This window comes from Taeniopygia guttata, chromosome 1A (assembly GCF_048771995.1).
Source record: "Taeniopygia guttata chromosome 1A, bTaeGut7.mat, whole genome shotgun sequence".
Classification (NCBI taxonomy): domain Eukaryota; kingdom Metazoa; phylum Chordata; class Aves; order Passeriformes; family Estrildidae; genus Taeniopygia; species Taeniopygia guttata.
Genome location: NC_133025.1, coordinates 53,930,873 through 53,938,922, shown reverse-complemented (window position 1 = coordinate 53,938,922; position 8,050 = coordinate 53,930,873). Strand labels below are relative to the sequence as shown.

Sequence of the window (8,050 nt, the reverse complement as noted above, 5' to 3'; positions counted from 1 at the left end):
GAGTTTACTTCAGTGTAAGTAATGTTTTTTAAGATGTTAAGTGTTATTGTCAATCTTAGTATTTCCAAGTGCATAAAATTTGACAAAGAGATTAAATTACTTGTTTCTCCTAAGATGGCTAACATCTTGTATTTCCTCCAAGGTTTTAGTATGACTTCATTCTGCACCATGTCAAATTATGTCTTTACTCTGGGCTAACAAACACTCTGTAAGAACACTTTTTTCTTTACTGGAAAATTGAAATCCTCCGTAATTAATTATTTATTGGTACTTATATTGTTCTTACCTGGATTTTTATTTTCCTGGGGTTTTTGGTTTGGTTTTTTGCGTTTTGGTGGGTGTTTTGTTTTTGATTTTTTTGATATTGGCATTTTCTGGGAAGCAGAAAACCTCCAGTTTTCAATCAAGTATCCTTGCATGTTTTAATGTTTTAAGAAAAATTAATATATATTTTACAACACTGGAAAGTAAGATTTGTAGCTGTTAGTAGAAATGAGTCTCAAGCAAGAGTTAAGGAAAATAACTTTAGTAAATAACTTAAATTTAAGAAGTCTGTACTTGGATGTTGTCTGATTGCAATTCCCATTTCCTACTAGCTAACTGAAAGCTCTATAAAATTTCCACTAACACTGGAGTCTCAGCTCATATTATTTGGCCCTTAGCTGGATTTCTTCTAATTTCTTTTCAATTTTAGTCAGAAACCCTGTTGGCTTTTTAAGAGATTTGCAATCTGTGGCAGTCATATTATACGGAACAAGAGGAAGAGTCTGTGCTTGGTCTTCTGTTTAACAGGAAGGCTGTCTTCAACAGAAGTGCTCCACTGCTATTGCTTTTGCAACATATCATTACAATCAGTATCATTTGTTCCATGCTTTTTCAGCATCTGTGAGGCAGCAGCTGGTTACTGCTTTCTTCATCACCAAAGTGCTTTCAAGGACGTTACGCTAGAAACTTCCAGGAGAATTTTATTAATTTGCAAACACGGGAATATGAGTGTTGCAATGTTGGTTTTAAATGTAGGTCAAGTAAGATGTTAAAAAATATTGGGGAAGGCTCATCCACAGTGGGAATGTGCATGTTAATCCAAATATGAAACATCTTCTTGGAAGCAATGGAATATTCTTCTTGTAGTTTTGATGATTCCTCCATTATTTTGATAGTTTTAATTTTCTTCTTTATAATTACCTTTTATTTTGCTAGGGATACCAGAAAAAATATTGGTCCCTTTAAATCTTTGTGATTTAAAGATGTCTACATTTGCTACACTCCAGGGATTTACATGGATCTAACACAAGTAAATGTTCTTTAATGAGACATCTTTGCACATTTTAGCCATCTATAATTCTTCTGCAATGTTGAACATCTACAAATTGTGCTTAATTGATGGCTACCCATCTAAATTTCTGTAAAGTTTGGCAATAAGCCCAAAAAGACGTGGACGTTCCCATTTAGAAGGCATCATGCTGTTGGCATTTCCTTTGCTCACTTGTTCTTAAATGAAAGTGGGATTCCTTTTTATGGCAAAGCTATCAAGATATGTATCATGAAGAGGCAGTTGCTGTCTTAGCTAATCAGCAACCTCTTTTTAATAATAATCCAGTATAAACTTGGGGAAGTTCAGATATGAAACGGTCAAAAGTTAATGTAATGCTTTAAAATAGGTAAGAAACTGTAATAGAGACCTTATGGGACAGAGGAATATTAGATTATCTCAGCTCTGTCATATTCTTTATTTAGCTAAGGCAAATCCATTGCAGATAGTGTTGAATAACGCCATCAAATGTAGTGAAATTGCTTCAAACATACTGTGAGATGACATTTCTGTGCTACTTGTTAGACCTAGAAGTTTAAAATAATTCTTGCTTTCATTGTTCATTTAAAATGAGTGAGGCTGGTCATTTTGGAAAGAGACACATCAAACTTTGCTGTTGGGATTTGTCCACCTATCTACTTGCTAAAGTATCAATACTTCTATTGCACTTCATTTAGTAAATATAAATTCAAGTAATTAAATAGCTACTATAACTTTTAATTAGCTACTATGATTTTTAAAGGAACCTCATGTATTATATGCTGCTGTTACAAAAGCACAAACTCACTGAGGTGGGACAGGACTCCTCAGTCGAAGCAGAGTCAACCACAGCACATTGTTCTGGAGGTCAAGCCCATTTGCAGGTGGGCTTGAGCATCTCCAAAGGTGAAGACTACAACTTCTCTGGGCAACCTGTTCTGGTGTTCAACTCTCTGACATTTAAAAAGGGGTTTTTGCTACATATGAAAACAATTTCCATTATGTTGCCTCTTTAACGTTCAATGGTTACTATTGAAAATTGCCTGGCTTGGTCTTCTGTAGTACTTTGCATCTGAGATTTATGCACATTTTCTCTTGAATCTTTCTTCTCATGGCTAAGTGATCCTAGCTCTCTCACTCTTTCCTTCTGTGTCAAAAATTGGAAATTATTTAGGTGAGGAAACCATATTTTAAGTATTTTAAATGCAATTCTTAAGCTTATCCCAACTTCCTTAATGATGCATTTTTGTTATTCCTGATAATTTTATTATAGATATGCTGATCCTAAAACCATCACATTCTTCCCCTCTCCCTATTAAAATATCTCCTAGGACCTCTGCATATTATTTTAGTATGTAAAATGTGTATAATAATCAAATATTTCTCATTGCAGTTTAAAAAATGAAAAAAATTAGAGTAAGTGTCTGCAGTTGTGTAACATTTAGGGGGCAGTGGATGTAATTAAAACTGTGGATAGTATTCCATTCCATAAAGTACATTTATTTCAAAGGTATTTTGATTTCTGCCATCAGGAGGTGTGTGTCCTTTCACATAAACAGCACTAGAAAAACCTTATCTTGGCTCACTCTGTTAATACAGACTGAGCGTCTGATTGGCAGACTTTTCTTCACTCCCTCAAATGGCCAAAAAACATTTTCTCTCACTGCCTGTTGCAGCATGCCTGTATCACCTTGTAAAATAATTTAAAAATCTCCAGTCTAACCTTTCTTAACTGCAAAACCACATCAGTAGCTACCTATGTTTTTTCCTAACTTATTTTTTCAGTAACTTACGAGATTCCTAATTAGCTTTCTTTCTTCAAAATTTCTTTCCCCTGAATTAATTTATAACTTGTAAGGATAAATATTTTCCAGTTGCAAATTTGCAGTATCTTTCAATAGAAAGTGAGGGGCAAGAAATGTGACTTCAGATGAAACAGATCAGGCAAAATTCTTTTCATGGGGCTTACATAGGATAACAATTGCTAAATGTTAAGGTTTTTTACTCTAGTTCAGGTTCTTTCTTACTTGAAGGTATCTCACTCTGGTCAAGAAACTTAGAATCCTATCCTGCAGAAACGTGTGGGAGGCTTTGAATCTCTTTTTTGACAAATTTTACAGACACAAATGAAAACAGCAAAAAAATCAATGGTAGAACAATTTTTCACCATTGAAGTATGGCTTAAAAGAATCATAATTCCATACAAATAGCAGGATATAAAAATAAGTAATATAACACCTTACTCTGAAATATGTCAAAGTATCAAACAAGTACTCAGGATGAGGGATACAGCATCCTTGCTGTTTCTTCAGATTGATTTGAAAATGAAGAGATATGAATTCCCTTTAGATGGTAAGACCTTCTTCACTGTGAGGGTGGTGAGGCACTGGAGCAGGCTGTCCAGAGAAGTTGTGGATGTTCCATGCCTGGAAGGGTTCAAGGTCAGCTTGGACTGGGCCCTGATCTACCTGGTTTAGTGGAAGGTGTCCCTGCCCATGAGCAGCACCAGATCATCTTTAAGGTCCTTTCCAACCCAAACCATTCCAGGATTAGCTATGGAAATTGAGGGAGATTTTTCCTGTCTTATTTGCTGGTCCCATGTGCTCTTCTTATTAACTTTTAGGTAACGTTTTCATTTATCAAATACAGCTCCACTTAGGACTCACTCAAGTTAATGGTTAAAATCCTTATCCCCCTCTTCCCATTCCCTATGTGCTTGTGAGCCTAGTGATTGTGGAAAATGTTATATTATCCGTATAACATTTTCATTAACTGCATGATGCTACAGGTCTTGTCTTGTACCAATCATATTGAGCCAAAATCTATGATTTATAATCAGTACATTTCTTGACTGTAGTGGGATTTTTGCTCAGTTTAAGACCTTCAAAATTTGGTCTGTAGTTTTCTCTGTACTAAAAGAACTTGATCATGTTTTCATGAAATAATTCTAGTATTTTTTTCTATTGGTTTCTCCCTTCCAGGATCTCATTTCCTCTAAGACATCTGGCATGTAAAATTGGCTGACAGGAATGTTGCCTGGTGCATGAGCCTTGGAATGTTAGCACTCTAAAGCTCAGTGCCATATCATGAGTGTGTTTTTCATAATGTTGGGAAGGATAAGTTTCCAGTTTATTCTTGTGCACAGACTCAGGAATTTTCTTTTGACAGTGCCTTCACCAGTTGTTATATGCAGGAACTAAACCTGTAGCTGTTATTATATAGAGCCACTATGTGTTCAGTTAACCAGTCTCAAAACAAGACATCAAAGCTGAAAGGCTTGATTTCTCTCTGAATTGAATGCATGAGTACATTCACAAGAATTGTAGATGTTTTTTCCCCAACTTGTTTTTCTACTTATCTGTTACAAGGTTGATGGACTGTAAAAATATTTGCTTTACAGAATAGTCATGCTCTATGTCTTTCTAGTAAAACAAACAAAACCAAATATCAGTCAACCTGAAATCATTTTTTGGCTCCACTCATACCAGGGATTTCAGCTGATCATACTTTATTTTGGATGGGGCTCCTAGGCAGGCTTATAGCTGAATTACTGTTTGTTTTTTAATATAAGGAACGTATAATTGAATTATTCCGAGCTGCTGTCATCTACTGCTCATAACATATGAGTGGCATTATTCCATTAGTCAGAATTGCATCACATTTGAGCTGTCATACACTCTGCTATACTGAAGTCAGGGAGTTACAACTTCTCTCCAAACCTTCTTAAGGTTCGGTGTCTGTCACATTTAACCATCAGGTGAGTGCCAAATTCAACTAAGCTAACTGAATATACTGAGGCTAAAATTGCTACAAGAAGTTAGATAAGTAAAGCTAAGGAGCAAACAGAGATGGTGGGAGCTAGAAGAGGAAAAAAAAAGCAGGGCTGAAAGCAAGGATGCAAAAAAGAATTTGCTAAAATCAAGGATTAGAAAAACCAAATATGCACTGTATAAGTTTCCTTAGAGATAGCCTGGTCAGTCATCTCTGGCAAATGTTCCCTATGCTTCAGTTTCTCAGTCTGTTTTCTCCTTGGTGTCACTGCCCCTCTTTCTTTTCGCAGAGCAGGCTGAAGCTTTCTCATTTGTAGGTTTCCACTCAGCATATTTGATTTTCCTTTCCTGTCTGGTTTTCCTAAACTCTGTATTATACAAAAATTTTCTATTTTGGCTGCTTTAAATCTGTGGAATTCCAAGGGGAGAAATCGCATTTTTTTTCTAGTAAACAACTATATAACAGTGAAAGACCCAAATAACTGCCCTACTAACTGTAAATATTTTTACACTTGCACTGTAATAAATGTGTATAAATTTCTAGGGTTTCCATTGCTATGGAGGTAGGGAACTTGCCTTGGTTTTTGTGTTATTGAAAGATAAGTCACCAAAACTATGTTTTTTTAAGAAAAAAGTTTATTTTAGAGAGCCAAACATTTTGCAGGCTGTGCATGGCCCTGAGGCTCTGCTGAGAATTTGCTTCAGAGACAGAATCTAAAATAATATAGCCATAGAAAGGATACTGCATGAATCTGAAATCTGTCTCCTTCAAATAACAGCTATTGGTTTTGCATGAAGGAAATAGTTTCTTGTTTGTCAGCTGTAAAATAAACCTTTGTGTCACATACATTTACGGTTTAGAGGAACATTTAAACAGAATTATAGTCAGATTATTTCTAATTTCCAGTAAATTATGTTGCATAATGCTGTGTGCATAAAGGATTTCAAAATTTACACTAGAAGCAGATTTCAACATTTTCCTTGAAGAATTAAAAAGAAATGTGCAGAATCTTGAATTTTGAACTGAAGTTTATGCATATCTGTAATATTTTGCTAAATGTTTATTAATTTATCTGTGCTGTATGGATTCATTGACATTGCTTGCATTAACAATGCAGTTAATGGAAGGCAAAAGTCTTCTTATGTGCTTCATTTACTCTGCTGTTTTTTTCCAAGACTGAAAGAACCCAAGCTTTTCATGTTTTCTTGTATGTCATGTTTCCTAGACCAGTGGTTATTTTTCCGTCCCTTTGGTACTTTCCATTCAAGACCATTTATGGACTTTGATGCAAAAACATTCCAGTGGAAGCCTTAATGCTTCTGAAGTTGCTGTATTTTCTTTCCATCTTCTATTCTTCCTCCTCTAGTTTTGAATGTGCATTTTGCTATGAATTGGATCCACTGGAAATGAAATAAATAGTTAAGTAAATTTAGTTTGTTAAAGGTGAAGAATACTTCTCCTTACTTAATGAAATTTATGTGCCAAATATAACAGGCTTCTTAATTTTTTTTCTTTAGTGTGATGTGTTTGTATTAGGATGTGACAAATTTATCTCTAGGGAATTGTAATTTTGAATCTATAGCATGATGTCACATAAGTGATAAGGTGTTCTAAATTGCTGTATGAGAAGGCTTGTACTAGATTTTGTGCTAACAAGGAGATGAAACATTATTATTTAAAATATATCATCATATCTATGGCAGGATAAGTTTGACACTTTCAGGGGACATTTTTCTCCACTGCCTAAGAGCCAGGCCTGAAAACTAGAATTTTCAAAAGTTACACCTAGTTGTGCGTTTGAACTCATGTACTACAGTGAAATTCACTCATTCACTACAAGAAAGAAATTTCTTGAAAATTCTTCTTTTTTTTCTATAATGAGGCAAGCATATGCTAAGCTAAAGTTGGAAGCTAAATTTAACAGAAACCAGAAATCACTTGCTCAGTATTTCATGATGTCTAAAATTCTGTGGAAATAGGTGAATGTATTTGTTTATATGGATAACCAAATTTAGATGTTTTACCCCAAAGCTATACCTGAGTCAACTGGCATTCTTTTTTCAAGTTTCTGCCCTGGGTCAACTCCCCTGCATCCCCTAGAACAATGAAACAAGGAGTTTTGAAAGAAATGTTTACTCCTCAAAATGTTGCTTTGCTAATACATAAAGATAACACTTGATCTTCTATATCAAAACATTTTTTACAGGGGCAAGTTTAAATTCTTGAAATATTCCACAGCATATTTTCCAAGTATAAGTTGGCAGTCATCTGAAAACTGGGACTATAATTTCTTAGTTATAAATTTGATCATCTTCAGATCCTGAATTTAAGGTGAGATAGCCTTAGAATGAAAGAGGGTGGATTTAGGAAGAAGTTATTTCCTGTGAGGGTGGTGAGGCACTGGCACAGGTTGCCCAAAGAAGCTGTGGATATGCCCTGTTCTTGAAAGTGTTCAAGGCCATTCTGGACAGGGCTTTGAGCATCCTGGTCTAATGGAAGGTGTCCCTGCCTATGGCAGGGGGGTTGGGCTAGATGATTTATAAAGTCCCTTCCAACCCAAAGCATTTAATGATTCTGTGAATATTTCTCTTCTATCAATAATTATATGCTTCCGTATTCTTACTGCTTTCTTCTTGACCCAGTATGTAAACCGAGATGTCTTTACTAAACCTTTAAAATAAGCAATATCTCGGTCCTCTTCTGAGCAGAGAGCGTGAAAAACACTTATGTGAATTTAGTGTATTGACTTGTCTGTATTTGAAAATTGCCCAAATCTCATTTGATTAAGCATAAAAGCCCTCTGTGAATGCCATTAGGAATACAAATGAATATTCACATTTTAATTGCCTCCATTTGGTTTTGCTAAGTTATTTTTAAATTGCATGTTAGTCTTTCCTCATATATGAGTAAAGTTTTATTCTCCAGAGACTGCAGGAATTGCATTCACTGTATGATTTTATTTAAGCATTCTCTTTTTCAATTGAAGCT

The 8,050-nt window shown here is 35.1% G+C and overlaps 1 long non-coding RNA gene across 1 annotated transcript in view; it reads left to right on the top strand.

Moving 5' to 3' along the window:
- Window positions 1-4,937: 4,937 nt before the first annotated feature.
- LOC121469120 (uncharacterized) overlaps window positions 4,938-8,050 on the top strand; it is a 76,516-nt gene continuing 73,403 nt past the window's right edge. The window contains exon 1 of the long non-coding RNA XR_012053571.1: window positions 4,938-5,048. This is a non-coding gene — a long non-coding RNA (uncharacterized lncRNA). The remainder of the gene's footprint in view (window positions 5,049-8,050) is intronic.